This window comes from Rhinolophus ferrumequinum, chromosome 18 (genome assembly GCF_004115265.2).
Source record: "Rhinolophus ferrumequinum isolate MPI-CBG mRhiFer1 chromosome 18, mRhiFer1_v1.p, whole genome shotgun sequence".
Lineage (NCBI taxonomy): Eukaryota > Metazoa > Chordata > Mammalia > Chiroptera > Rhinolophidae > Rhinolophus > Rhinolophus ferrumequinum.
Window position 1 is genome coordinate 2,718,048 of NC_046301.1, and position 15,078 is coordinate 2,733,125.

General features: G+C 47.9%; 1 protein-coding gene across 1 annotated transcript in view; it reads left to right on the top strand.

Annotated features, from left to right (window-relative positions):
* Nucleotides 1-634: 634 nt before the first annotated feature.
* LOC117038149 (bifunctional heparan sulfate N-deacetylase/N-sulfotransferase 3-like) overlaps nt 635-15,078 on the top strand; it is a 109,137-nt gene continuing 94,693 nt past the window's right edge. Inside the window, 1 exon segment of the mRNA XM_033134829.1 lies at nt 635-1,181. The gene's annotated coding sequence lies outside the window, so the exon portion shown is untranslated.

The window sequence follows — 15,078 nt, forward strand, 5'->3', positions numbered from 1 at the left end:
CAACTCCCAGCCTTCTGAGCAGTAGCTTCCCCTCCCGAGACCTCACATGGGGACAAGAAGCTCTAAACTCACATCTTATTTTGCAAAGCCAAATAGAAGAGTCCACTTCCCTAAAGGGGGCAAGAAAAAATCCGAAGATGATGCTTTATCTTTGACTGGCCAGACTTGGGTCACATGCTTTCTTGTGAGCCAATCCCAGCTCCAAGAGGACATATAGATCTGGTCCCATGCCCTGCCTGGAGGAGTCCTGGGCCACCCAGGGAGGCACCTTGCTGGTTGACATCTCCAGCAGCCATGGCCTGCGGGGCGGGTCCTGTTTCCATAGAGATGAATGAGTAGCTGAGAAGCACTCCAGTGGTCCTTAGTGGTCCTTAGTGGACCCCACCTCCCCCACTTACTAAGATGCACGCGTGCTACGTTAGTGGATCAAAAGGAGATTAAAAGACCGTTCAATGGGGCTCTTGTTGAAGGGTGTAACCTCACATCTTGTGTCCAAAGTGTGGCTACAATCCCTGGCCTACCCGTGTCTGCAGGAGCACTTTCCTCCTGTGCTTTCTGAAAGCCGGAAAGCCAGCTCACAGGTCCGTTATCACCGGCCAGAAGGACCAGAGGGACCCTGGGGCTCCCGTCTTCCCAGCGCCCCCGCAGGGACGCGCCCACTTCCTGGAAACGCCACCTCGCTGGCCCTTGGCGTCTCCATCCCAGGGGCAGAGGCGGGCCGTGGGAACAAGACGCTGGAGGTCCCCGCGCCCGAGCTCAGGGGCAGATCGGCGGCAGATCCGCGGGCGGAGGTCCCTCCTCCTCTCCTCTTTTTCTCCTCCCCATTTCCCCTCCCTCCATCCCTCCTGGAGGCTGCGCGGGGCCGTCCGGGTCCTGCGCGAGTGGACTCAGTGCAGGACCCGCCCGCCTGCCAGACCGGGAGCGCTGCTGCCTGGTCTGCGGGGTCCTGGCGGAGCGGACCCCTCCAGAGCCGGAGGCCGAGGACCGGGAGGAGCGTCCTGCACCCGCCGCCGCTGGGAACCCACCCAGCGGGACAGGGTTCCAGAGGGGGCCCGTCAGGACGCCCTGCTCCGGCTGCTGCCCAGGGGACCGGGCTGGGACGCTGCTGTATCACTGCTTCTCTGCTTCTGCCTAACAAGGTGACTTAGACAATGAAAATACGGCCTCCAGGATGACTGCAGGTTTGTAATATAATCCCCTAAAGTTTTACGTGGTGTGGCTATTTGCTTATGCATGTTTGTAAACAGGCTAACTCTGCAGCTACTCAGAAAATCGACATTTAAAATATTCTCTCAGGAACGGTACAAGTTCGCGCGGTGTTCAGGCATCGTGTTATTATTCATCAGCTTAGTTAGCATCTGTCTTCCCCAAATGGTACCCAAGCCTGTCCCTTGGCGACGGATCTTTGCATGTGACACTCTCGCCCTCCAGTGCCTCACCAGCTGGCAGCAGGGCGATGACTGATGTTACATAACACGAGGCGGCTGAACCCCAGCGGCCACCGCTGCCACTTGTAAAGCCAAACAGCCTGAGCCCACGGGGGTGGACACTGCTCTTTCTGTTTCTTTTCTGTCTATTGAAACTTTCTCAAGCGTTTTCAGCTCTTTCAACTTTAATTGCAGGTAAGTGTATCTATTTACTTACCCTGTCCGTTAATGGCTCACTCATAAATGTAGGGGCTTTTAGTACCAGACCAACTTTCTTTTCAGTTAATCTAAGAATTTCAGGATTAAACAAGTGCCTACTTTTATTGTTGTAGGAGAAACAGAGCATTTTAATGAAATTAAGTGAAACAAAGGAATATCGTATCATTCTGGGGTAATTTGAAAGCTTCTCTTTTATAACATGAAAGTATTAAGGGGATGATCCCTTTCATGATGTAAGATCTCCACCAACAACTTGTCATTTTCCTGCAGAAGATGGTTAAATAGATCACGTGTCTGTTGCTGGAGGGGCTGGAAATGTGTACGCAACAGCAGAGATTTCAGCTAGAGCTGTCCATGCAGCAACAAGCCTCAGAAAATCTTTCTATTTGATGTAATTTGTTTTGTAAACATTATACAATTATTAAATTAAATGCAACTAGAAAGAAATAATCAGCCTAAGTATTGAATATAGAAGCTTTAAATGAAAATAAAATACACGTATCTTCCATTTACTATATCCACTTTTTTTTTGAAGAACCAAGTTATTAGGTTACTGCAAAAGTAACTGCAGTCTAAAAGGTTAAAAATAATTGCAAAAGCCGCAATTAATTTTGCACCAATCTAATACGTTCTTTAAAGGGTTTAACTAGATCATCTTCCAACTAGTTCTTCTAATATCTAGAAACCACTTAAGCCTCAGAATCATTTAAAGTTGAAAATGTATCCATATTCTTTGTAAACATATCGGAGTATAGCAACATAAGTAATCTGGAAGAGTTTTGATGAAATCACTCCTGAGTACTGTAAACAGCTACATTTTATTATTAGATTAAAACACAAATCAAATATTGAGACACACATGCATCTGATGTCATACCCACTTTTTCTTTGACCTTTGAAATTATTGCATTATCAACTACTGAACAATGCTAGAATGACATGGAGGAGAAACACTCAAACATCTGATAGCTGACATCTGATGGTCAGCTAAAGCGCTTTCCTTTTTTCCTTTTTCTTCAGCCATAGCCCTATTAATGTCATATTTGAGGAGATTTCAAAAATAAATTTGAAAAAGACTCTTGAAAAAGTACTGAACATACAAAGAGGCTTGCCCCTAACGGAAGCTATGCCATGGGTTCCTTTCTCCAGCTAGCATGGTATCAACTATCTCTATAATAAATTTTATTGTTTTTCTTTATGGTCTTGATGGTAAAACAGAGGATTTCTTTCTTTGTGTAAGGATATATTAATATTAAACTGGTCACATGAGTTGTCTTTAGAATAAAGGATTGTCAGGTTACTAAAATGTTTTAGATAAAACAAAACTTATCTCTTTCTAGAGAGATTTGTTATAATTTAGTTTGGTTGAGTTATAGTATATGAGTACCTTCTCCTTAATGCATTTTTTTTTTTGAGAAAAGTATTGTTTCAGAAGATTATAGCAAATGTTAGGGTAATTTGTGGTGTAACTGAAAGTTTTGTTGGAAAAAATATAGTAGAAGAGGTAACCAGGTATTTGAGATCCCTTTTTTTGGACCATATATTCCGCTGAAGAAGTTATTATGACCTAGAATTTAAATATTCAACAGCTGACTTGTCATTTCAGAACTTTAAAGAAATTACAATTTTTCTTTTAATTCAGAGAATCTTATATGATTTCCTTGAAGCCCAGTTGAGTCTGTTCAACTGCTGTTTGGTGATTAATGCTAAGTTTTAAACTTAAATATGTATATGTTGAGGTATAAAATATATTCCAAGAAAACTACATTTAAATATTCTGTGATTTGTATGCATTATCAAAACAGGGAAATACTTAGTGATAAAAACACTATTCTCAACTAAATGAATGTCTCGGATTTCTAATTGCTTTACAGTTTAGACAATGGGGAGGTGACAGTGGGAGTTTACTTTTCTGGTGCAGTGGCTACCAGAGATATGCAGTCACACGGAGCCCCTGTCCAGCTAGACTATGCTGGAGGGCCACAAATGACCAGCTCGCATGATAGTGATAATTAGTCTGCAAGACGCTCAAAATTGGCTTATGACTCAAGTTCCTCTTAGAATACCCAAGAATTGGTTTTAGAAAACCAGTTGGTTTTCTTTGTTTGTTTTTAATAAAAAAGGATATCCCTCGCCTCTGGGATGTGACAATAAGTGACATGTTACTCTGAACATTTTTCAACAATTTCATGTAAATTGCATAACTAGAAGAAAAGTCAGGCTCTACTATAACTAATGTTATAATACATTATATCACGAAAACTCCTACAATTACTGAGGGCTACAACTCTTGAGTACCTGTTGCCAAACAAGAGCTTAAAAATCAAGTACTCCAGGCCTCCACTAACGCCTTCCAGCATGTGAAGGATGCGCACCCATTTTAACCTTTTTTTTTTTTTTTTTTTTGATGACAATGTTTGAGAACCACATGAAGCGAGATCTGGACTCTAGGCCTGTCCCGCCTTGAACAACTCCCCGAGGGGCTCTGGGCCTTGGTCGCTCAGCTGGAAAAAGAGGAGCTCAGAGATCCTTTCCTAGCTCTTTGTTGTCTAATGCTGTAGACATTGTTCCAGAGGACAGGACAAATAGATATAAAAAAATTGGAGACTAATATACAACTTATTGACAAGTGCTGTTGTCTAGACTTTTAGTAGTAGATATGGAAACTATGAAAATAACAGGTAACACCCAGAATAGTTACCTTGTACCAGGCATGGGGCTAAGCACATTACATATTAATTGTTAGCTCATGCAATCCTCATAACGATTGAGGTAGATACTTCCATTTTACAAATGAGGAAACTGAGGCACTGAGCAGTTGCTTACCTGTGTAAGATCACATCCCTGGCAAGTGGTAAACCTGGGGTTCAGTTTGAGTCTGGCTCCAGTACGTGTGGTATTAACCACTGTACAGTCAGGGGTCACTTAACGACCAGAGTACGTTCTGAGAAACATGTGTCATTAGGTGATTTTGTTATTGTGGGAACATCACAGAGTGCACTCACACAAACCACTGCACACGTGGGCTACACACCTGTACAGCAGGTTACTGTGCGGAACACGTTAGGCAACTGTAACACAATGGTAAGCATTGTGTATCTAAACATAGCTGATCAGAGAACAGCTACGGTGGGAATACGGGAGAAAAGGAAAAATGGTCCCCCTGTGTAGAGCACTTAGTCCTGGTGGTGGAGCCAGCAGGACTGGGGGTGCGCGGGGTGCGGCAGGGGCAAGGGGATGTGAAGGCCTCGGACAGACTGCTACTGTAGGCCGACCAACGTACACGGGACAACGCTAAATTATAACAATGTAGCTCTTCTTTCGTCAATCATAAATGAACCTTAGCTTACAGTAACTTTTACTTTATAAACTTTTAATTCTTTTTAACTTTCTGACTCTTTTGTAATAACACTTGGGTTAAAACACAAACACATCGTACAGCTGTACAAAAATATTTTTTCTTTATATCCTCATTCTATAAACATTTTTCTATTTAATATTTTTTAACTGTCTAAGCTTTTTTCATTAAAAACTAAGCACCAACACCCACAGGAGCCCAGGCCTACGCGGTGTCAGGGTCATCAGTATCACTGTCTCCACCTCCACCCCTTCTCCCACTGGGAGGTCCTCAGGGGCAGTCACACCCTTGGAGCTGCCATCTCCTGTGACAACCAGGCCTCTTCTGGAACAGCCCCGGAAGGACCTGCCTAAGGCTCTTCTTGAGGAGCTGTCACTCTTCAGAAATATGTCCATGGTGGTTCGCTTGGTTTGTTTCTTTCTTTCATATAGATTCCCTTGTGAGCAGATAATGCACCATGAACATTCCTCTCTACTAATGAAAACCTTTTGGTGTTGGAGTCCATGTTTTCAATCTTTTTAAGGAGCTTGTTGAGGTCTGCAAAGCTTCTGCAAACCCTCTCACTGTGAATTTTCTTGGGGGTCCTTCTTCTTTCTCTCCTCCTGCAGTTTCCCTTTCCCTTGCCTCTTCTCCAGCGATGCGCTCCTGTTCCAGTTCCCACGAGTCCTCCTTGGTCAATTCCTTGGAAGCCCCTCTAGGATCCCCTCAGTGACATCCTCACCCACACCCAGGTCCGAGCTGTTCCCCACCTCAGACACAGCCTTGGTGAGTTTTGCAACCTCCTCATCCTTGGCAAATCCTTTGAAATCATGGGAGAACCTCCTGAGTGTCTCCTTCCAGATGCCATCCATACGCTCCTTTGTGACATCGCCCCGAGCTCCATCAAGGTTCCTGATGCCGTCCTCGAGAGAATCCTTCCAGAACTGCATCAGCGTGTCCTCAGTTGTAGCGGCAGCCTGGGCAAAGGTCCTCCTCAGGCAGGAGGCCTTCGGAGCTGCTACGACTCATTGGTCTATTGGTTGGACAAGGAGGTGGTGTTGGAGGGAGAAACACCCTCATGATATTGAGATGAGAATCACCCATCAAAGGAGGCTGTCGGGAACATTATCGACAATAAGCACAGTCTTGAAAGGTGTGTTACTCTCCAAATGGCACTTCTCCATTTCGCTGGCACAGCAGCGATTCATGAGGCGTCTTGGGAGAGGAGCTGGGTCATCCTGACTTCTTACCGCTCCCGTAGGACACGGCAGTGTGCTCACTGATGTGCATGAAGGCCCTTGGGTTCTCGCTGTGGCGCTTCAAAGGGGTCGGTTTGCCGCCTGTAACACGCTCCCGAGCTAGACAGCCATCCTGTCCCCAAAAGCCTCGAGCCCTGGCTGTGACTTGGCCTCCTCTGAATGAAAGTCCCTTCAGGCCTCCGTTTCCAGAATAGGGAGCTTTCATCCACACTGAATATTTGCTCTGGCAAGTGATTTTCCTCCACCATCAGCTTATCTAGAGTTTCCAAAAATTCTTCAGCTGCTGTCACATCAGCACTAACTGACTCACGACTCATTTTCGCACTCTGTAATGAATAATGATTCTTGAATCATGTAAACCACCCAGAGCTGGCAGTAAATTCAGCAGCACTGTCAGCTCCAGCCTTTCCTTCAGCATCACAAAGAAAGTCTGCTTTTCCGTGACCGGCATGGAGCTGAGAGGGCTGTGCTTCTGGGCCTGGTCTTCACTCTGGGTCGTCAGACGTCTTCCCCCGTCGGAGGCAGCCCTTCTCCGGTGGCTTCACGAAGCAGAGCCTTTCACAGCTTCCGTGTTTTTCTCTCGTTCTCACGGCCACAGCTGGGGTGGAATGGACGTCCTGCCCCATCAGCAATGACCCTCCCTGATTTCCCACCTTCCCAGGCCTTGGTCACTTTACCTGCCACTTCCAGGTCAATTGCTCCACGTGGCCTCGTCCCGGCAACGTTGCCAGTGGATGTTGTCCACTCAGGGGCCATGTGGACAAAACACCAGGTTAAGTCCAGCACAACACTGCCCTCCCCCACCCCAGGGAGACTGGGCACAGACAGAAGGATGCCATCAAGAGACGCGCTTCAGGGGGATGCGTGAGGCCGCTGCCGCGACACCCGCACACGGCCTCGCCGCAGACCTGGTTTTTGTAAGTAGGAAGAGGACACTCTAAAATAACGATGAAAAGTGTAGTACAGTAAATACGTATCCAGTACCGTAGTCGTTTATCGTCATCATCAAGTATTAAGCGCATCCCCGTATGTGCCGGCAGCGCAGGTTTGTTTAAACAGCATCGCCACAGACACGTGAGTGATGCCTCGTGCTCCGACGTCACGCGCGGGGTCAGGGATGTCGAGCTCCATCGTAACCTCAGGGGCCTGTGTCCCGTCCGCAGTCCCTCATGCGCTGACCACGTGTCACTACACAGCGCGTGACTATTAATTACAATGTCTCTGCCGGCTTTCAAATGTCTGTGTTTGATACGCCTCTCGATAGAGCACGGGGGTTCATGTACCACTCACGCCGGGCGTTTCCTCCACTTCTACCCCCACATATGAAATGATGGTTTACCCACCCACGAGATGCTTACCCAGCGCCCGCTCCTGTGCCAGCCTCACGCAGGCCCAGGACAGCTGCCGGCGGCGCTCGCCCTGACGACGGGGCACGGTCGGCTTCAGGCAGCTCCTTCCTCCTCTCTTGCTACCCCGGTGGGGTTGAATGTCACTTGTTCTCAAAGAAGCCAGAGGTGACGGAGGAAGAATGTGCCTGCCTTCTCCATGATGCAGCCACAGGAGAGTGTAGAAGCAGGCCTCAGCCGTCTGCCCTCCCTGTCTGATTTCTCCACCGCCCTCTCTGCTCTTTGGCACTATGCTCTCTGCACACCGGCTGGCTCTGCTTCTCTGTCAAGCGACCTGCTCTGATACACAGCCCAGTGCTGATCTGTAACTTCACGGCTTACGGGCCACAATGAGAGACTAGCTTAGGAGCACCCTCGTTTGCTCCCTTGACTCTGAAGAAGGATGGAAATGACAAGGCTTAGCTCATGCCCTGCCAGCTGCAGTGGCCGTGGTCACGCCTGCTCTCAGGCACACATTCCAGCTCAGTTTAGGAGGACAGATGCAGACACGTCCCCCCTACGTCTTACAGGCAGAACAAACAGCCAGTGGCAGTGGGAGAGCGTTCTCCTGCCTCCTGGATGACATAACGCTGAGAGAACTAAACAAAATGTGTTCCTTTCTTCACAATTTCTAAATGCAAAGACAGAGGGGATAGTGCAACAGGAAGACATTTTCCATTTAACACGTCAGACAAAGCGAATGCTCCCAGGGGCAGCCTTTCCCCCGCCACCTTTTAAAAACGACCAGCTCTAGACAGCTCCCCTTGCTCACACTCAGCTACCACGACACTGTTCACACGCTCCTTCCCAGAGAAAAGCATGGCTTTCTCCATTTTTAATATCACCACGTTACTTTTAGCACATTTATGTTATGTATCTGAGGCCGCGCAATGCATTTTTCAATACTATAAAATAGTTAATTTGGAGAAAGAGGAATATTGTCAAGATCTTTTAAATATCTTTCATCTATGTTCTTTAGTTATTAATACTCATTTTCCAGATGGCAATCTTTTTTTTTTTTTCTTTCTTCCACATTTCTTGTTCTGCCAACTTCAACATGATTCTGTTTCATCTAGAAATGGATTTTTACTTTGGGCTGGTGGTGGGTGTCAGTGGAAGAGAGAAGATGGGTGGCCATGACAAGCAGCTACCTCCCCTGGGACATGCAATGCTTTGGGAACGGCGTGTGTGTGTCCATTCAGTTCTTTACTGTGTATGCAGAACGGCCTGTAGTTCCAACAATGAACTTCTCCCTCTGCCCTCTGTTAACGGTAGATCATTGAGCCATGGCTGACGTTTTCTTGGTGGAAAACACCTTTTTAAAATACCTTTTTAAAAACAGATGCATGGCAAAACAAGTCTAGCCCCCTTGAATTCTGAAATTCTGAAGTAAGATCCGGGGAGGGTGCATCCGGATGCACCTGATTTCTGGCTGTGGTCAAGATGCCCTGTCACGTGCTGTGTTTATATGATCGCCCTGACTGTCTGAGGCCAGGGTGACAGATGGAGGTGTCTGTCCACGGGCGAGGGCTGTATTTCATGACTGCCCTAGTTTGTGAATGCTGCTGCTATTTGGAAAACTTAGTCCAGGCCCTTTTTTCACTCATTGAATGAGTATTCAGTGGGCTGCTCTTACTTCAAGCACTATGATGATGTCAAGACGACAGAGGTGAGCAGCACAGGTGCTTACAGATGTTTCCAATCCACGGAGAAACATCACACAGAGAAGTCGCGTGTCTAACTGCGGCTATGGAATGTGCTTCGGCGGTAAAGCAGGAGGTGACGGGAGAGTGGACTGGGACCCTGACAGGTGTGGGGAGCGAGCGGGTACTGATGCTCAGAGCCACAGGCTCCAGAGGAGGACGGCGGATGGAGAAGTGGGCAGGACACTTCCAGACAGCGAGTGCACGTGAGACGGCCCTGACTCGGAAGAGAGGCCGTCTCTCTTGGGGACCTGGAGGAGGACCCGCGTCCTGGGGCTTAGCGGGGGCACACCATCGAGTCAGGCCTGCGATGAAGAGGGTAGACACGGCACTGTGTCTTGTGGGCCACGTGTAGGCATTTGGGCTGTAATCAGGAAGCGAAATAGGCAGGCATTGACGGCTTTCGGCTGCAGACACACAGTCGGAGCTGCACTTTGCTGCTGGGTTGAGGAAAGCACGGAGGGACCGCGGAGGGACCGCGAAGGGTTTACGGTGAAGCTACTTGTCGCCATAGGTCAGTGAGAGGGATGCTGGCCGTGAAAGGACAGAAGTGTGCTGGGTCCAGGGAGGGTGGGGCGTGGGGATGGGAGGGGTGCGTTCCGGAGATAAGTAGGGGTGAGGGGAAAAAAGGGCCGTGGATGATGGTTTTACAGGGCACATCGTGAGTTCAGTGGTGGACGGGTTGAGTTTGCTTGTGACGTGATCGCAGAGGAGCCAACAGTAGTGGGCATACAACAGAAAGGGTGCAGTTCCTGTGAGTGCTGTTATTGCAGCACGGTGATAGTTCCATTGGAAATCCTGACGCTCAGAAGGAGGTGTGGGTTACTAACAAACTTGGGAACTTACTGGAGCATAAATGGGAATGGAAGCCAGGGAGCATGTGAGCTCCCCTGAGGACGGGCGTGGCGCTGCCTCTGCTCCCGCCGGAGCCTGTCCCTCTGCCCGAGGCCCATGAGACCTGGATTCCTGCCGCAGACGCGGGCGTCCTGTTCTGCCCACCCCGGCTCACACCGAATGCTGCAGTTGTCACTCCAGGAACCCTTCGTGCGTTTCCATTGGCATCTTCAGGACACGTCTGTCCTTTGCTGTGTTATCTCTATCACCCCCATCACAGGTAACATGTAGTATGTTCGTTCTAGGGGCCAGACGCTTTTCTAAGAGCTTTTCATAGCTTCTCTCGTGATCCTCACTAAAACCCTCCTAAGTAGGTACCACGAGTTTGCCCGTTTTCACATGAGGAGACTGCAGCATCGAGAGGTGACAGCAGCATCGAGAGGTGACAGCTGCCCGTATCCACTTCCTACACGATCGTAGCATGGAAGGGACGGGTGGCGGTGCCTCCCAGGTGTGTTGTCTCCACACGTCAGTCAGCACTACGGGCTGTGGCACCTCGGGCAGGACAGAGCCTTGAAGGGGCCGGCGCGGCGGAGTACAGTGGGCGTCCTGCTGTTGGCTGTCTGTCATTGACACCCCCCCATGTGCTGTCACTTCCTCGTGTGCCTGATGGGGTGGTGATGTTTATAATCTGCCCACCTTGCACCTTCCCCATATACCGGTGACTATTCCAAAACGCCTGCCCCAATGGCTTTGTGCAGTGATTGGCGACGTTTGACGTACAGTTCCTTGGTCAGGCAGCGTGCACCTCGCGGTAGGTGGACCAGTTAGCCAGAGTCAATCACAGCGGTCCGCTCTGCCTCCTGATGAAGAAGGCGTGTCCACGGGACGTCTCGGACCTGCAGGCCGGTGTGCTGTCCTCAGTCATGCAGAGAACCCTTCCGACCACACACACGTCTGTAATTTCAATGTTGCTAGGTTGGTGCAAAAGGAATTGTGGCTTAAAAGGTTAAAAAAACTGCAATTCCTTTTGCACCACCCTAATATTTGTGCACAGGCGCATCACGAACACAATCATCACTCTGCTGAAGTGTTTGCCTGTCGATCTTGTTGGCCCTTAAAACAAGGTTTTCTCCTGGGTCTTTCTGGAAAGATTGCTGGGGATACCATGGGTCCTATGCCCTTGGAAATTTCAGTCTACAAGGAAAGAGAGACATTAAACAAATAGCGTTGCTAACAATACTGGTAAGAGTTGTGAGAAAGTCCCCAAAGGAAAAGGGATTGCAATCAGTATTCCTGAGTAATCTAGGGACCTGTCTGAAGGGTGCAGAGTGGGCTTGCTCAGAAAGGCTTCCTGAGGAGGTGAGTCGGGTAGCACGGCCAGATTTGCCTGTGACTCATCAATTTCAAATATTGTCTGGACTTTTTTATTTGCCAATACGCAACTGTTTTATAGAAGACTGCGATTTTGTTATCTCCCCACGCATCACTGAGTCACATGTCTGAACCTTAAGTGCACCTCAGGAGCTCAAGCTAATTTCCACTCGAAGCTTCTGTGCTCCTTCTACTGGCACTTTCATTCCTCCAGCCCCTAGACCTGCCCACGGCCCCAGCCACAACCTAACAGGCACCATGTGCTTATCTGATTTCCTCCCAAGTCTGCGTTCTCCCACATCACTGCCTGCGTGTGGCCTGCCAGCACCCTCAGCTGGGCTGCCCCTCACGCTGTGTAATGCAGCCTACTGCTTGTGCTCATACTGTCACTGCTCTCCGTCTGTTCTGGACATCACTGCTCCACGAATCGTCTGTAAACACTATTTGTACTGCCTCTGTCCTGTTCAAATACATCCTCTGCTCTCTAGTTGTGAGGTGACACTCGTGCTTCACATTCACTTTCAAGGGCATGCATTAGTCTGCAGCAGTCTTTCACTGAAATTGTATTTCCACCCAGCACATGCTGTCTTATAATTAGTTTAGTCTCACTCTCAGATAAACACATTGTAGCCATTTTATTTCCTCCACGTTGCCAGGGTTTTTTGCCTGACATGCTCACTCGATCGTCCTATCCACGTCCTGTCCATCATGCAGGTCCCCTCAAGTGACTGCCCCGAGCTTGCCTGAAGGTCACAGTTTCTCTCCCTGTTTCCTCTGACACTTGGAACAGGTATAGTCTGTTCAGTGCTTATTACGTGCGATGCAGTGTTGGCTATTATTTCACAAATCTCATTTCCCCCAACAGAGACCCTGCTTCTGCAGACAAGAATCATTCCTCCCGGTACTTCTGTGGTGCCGCCCACAACTCAGATAGCACTGAGCCCAAAGCGGGTGATCAGTAAAGAGCTGAGGACCGATGGCACATTGATTCACGCATAGGTATCTATGGGTGGGTGAAGATTTACTATCTAGTGGTTTTTTTATCCCACGCTGGCATGGTACGGTTATATTTTCTTAGTATTAAATAAAACAGAGACATTAAACCCCGTCAATAGAGGTAATTATAATCACATTAATAGTGATGTGTAACCTTAAAAATAAGTTATGGCCCTAGAATAAAGCAGAACTGTCGAATTAACCTATAAGGTTACCATGTGATTATATTCAACGAATTCCACAGTCACCGGGCGCTTACTGTGTGTGTGGCACCAGCGGCTCACAGAGGCAGGGGAGACATCGTCTGCACCCTCTCAGAGTTTCTAGTTAGACAAGAAGACTGGCTTTAAGCCAAACTTTAATTGCAATAGTGTCAGTTAGTACTTTCCACGTGGGCCTTGTGTATCTGCTGGGTCTGACCAAGCTGGGAAGGTCGGCTCCCCCTGAGAGGGTCCCACAGAGGAACTGGGTGGAGCCGACATTTCCACCTGTGCCTCTCTTCCCAACATGGCTCACCGGCCACGGGCTCAGGAGAAGCATGTTAGTGTCATCACATGCAGAAGGAGTGACAGCCACAGCTCGGCACGTCCTCCGAGTCTCAGGACGAGCAGCAACACGTGAGGGATGGGAAACAGTGCTGTGGACGGGGGTGGCAGTAGGGCCCGTGACTGGAAGTGCACGCCAGGGACGGGCTGTGGCCGCGGCAAAGTGAGACGCGCAGTGGAAAAGGTTTGTAGGAAACTTAGAGAATCTTCACGTACCCATTTAAATGTTAGAGCAAATCCTACCCTCAGGGACATATGCTGGAATTTGCTTTGGCTTCAGGAGGAAACTTGAAGAGTTTAATGAGAAAGAAATGTCTTTCAGCATTTTATCCCTGCTCATGGAGAAGGCAGCTCTGATAGGTCCTTCGTATGTGTCCTAAGTAGTGACAGCAGACGCTCCTCACCACAGGTAAGGATTGTATGATGTACGTGCCTACGCTCCTGACACTGGGAGCAAACTACGTGACACTGCTGTCTGAAATGCAAAATGTGGTGACCCATTTAGCAGCCAGTCAAAAACACTTCACAGCTCAAATTGAAACAGAGGCACAGAGAGACGTGAGATTTTGTATCCTGCCGTTATACCCCAGAATATGATATTACTCATACACATGTACGTATCTTTAACAGTGCAAGTTTTGAAATGAAATAACTGCAGTAACAATGAAAACTCTTAAGTTGTCCTGGTCATTTTGATTTGCTGAAATTACACCTAAACCTATGCTAGAGCGTTTGAGAGTAGAATGCTGTCCTTTCTGCTAGATTTATTGGACAGCAGTCATATCACCTGGCGGCGTTTTGCGTGGCAGCGGGCTGGTGCTCCACAGACGTCACATGGCGTTCCCAGGGCTCGCCCACCTTCATGGCAGTGCCCTCCCCGTCCCTTCCCTGCATTGCCCCGACCTGTGCTCCTTAATGGCTCCTGACCGCACTGTGAGAAAGGAGTCTGCACCACTGGCCCGACTTCACTCTCTAACGCTGCTCTTACATGGATCCATTTTCCTGAAAAGTCTCACCCTTATCCTGTTATTTCCCCACTCAGGAAAGTACCATGGGTCCCTACGGACTTTCACAACCGTGAACTTCTGTGCTATCTCCAAAGCTGAGGACCTACACATTCTGTGCAATATTTTTATTAAGCATTCCTCACTTTTTCCTCCCGCTCTTCATCAGCGTGGCCCTGCCCGGTGTGGCGCTCACTCCTGCCTCTATAAAGGTTTTCTATCTCAGATGCTGGTTCCAACTACCCTCATCCTCCAAGGCTCTGCCCAAGCCCACCTCCCCCGACCACTGCAGGAGCCCCGACTTGCCGTGGCCTCTTTCTTCTCTCATGCCGTGTAGTCATCCGTCTCTAACCAACAACCCACACGTCAACACTTGTCATTCTAGCCACTGTCTCTATACTTTTGGACCTTTTAAAGAAATTCACTCTGCTGAACATTTGTATTTTATAGAGAAAGATAATTACGTCATAAATATATGAATGAATGACACAGATACCCTAAATATGTAAATGAATAGACTACAATATATAATTTAGAGGATGTTTAGCCTATAAACATCCTGTGGTTATACTCCATAATATTATATTATTCATAAAAATACACATATATTATTTTAAAAATATTGTTCATTGCTTATTTTATATGTGATATCACAGAACTGGAGAGCCAGAATGTTCTTGGAGATCATTTATTCTAACCTCGTCATGTTACTTGGAAGTTACTGGGGCCAAAGTGACACAACTGGTTGGAGACAGAGGCAGTGAACCCCGATCTGTGAAAAACATCAACCGCGTTCTCCATCGGTGCTTGCTGCCTTACCAGTTAGCTTTCAGCCCACCTTGGGGGTCGTGACAAGACCTTCCTCAATATTTTTTAATATTCCATGATATTTTCTTGCAAAGTGCCAGGACCGTAAGACTCATAATCTTAAGCTCTAAAAATCACCCATGTTTCTTGTTATTTTTCAAAAGTCACTAAATTTTTCAAGGGTTACT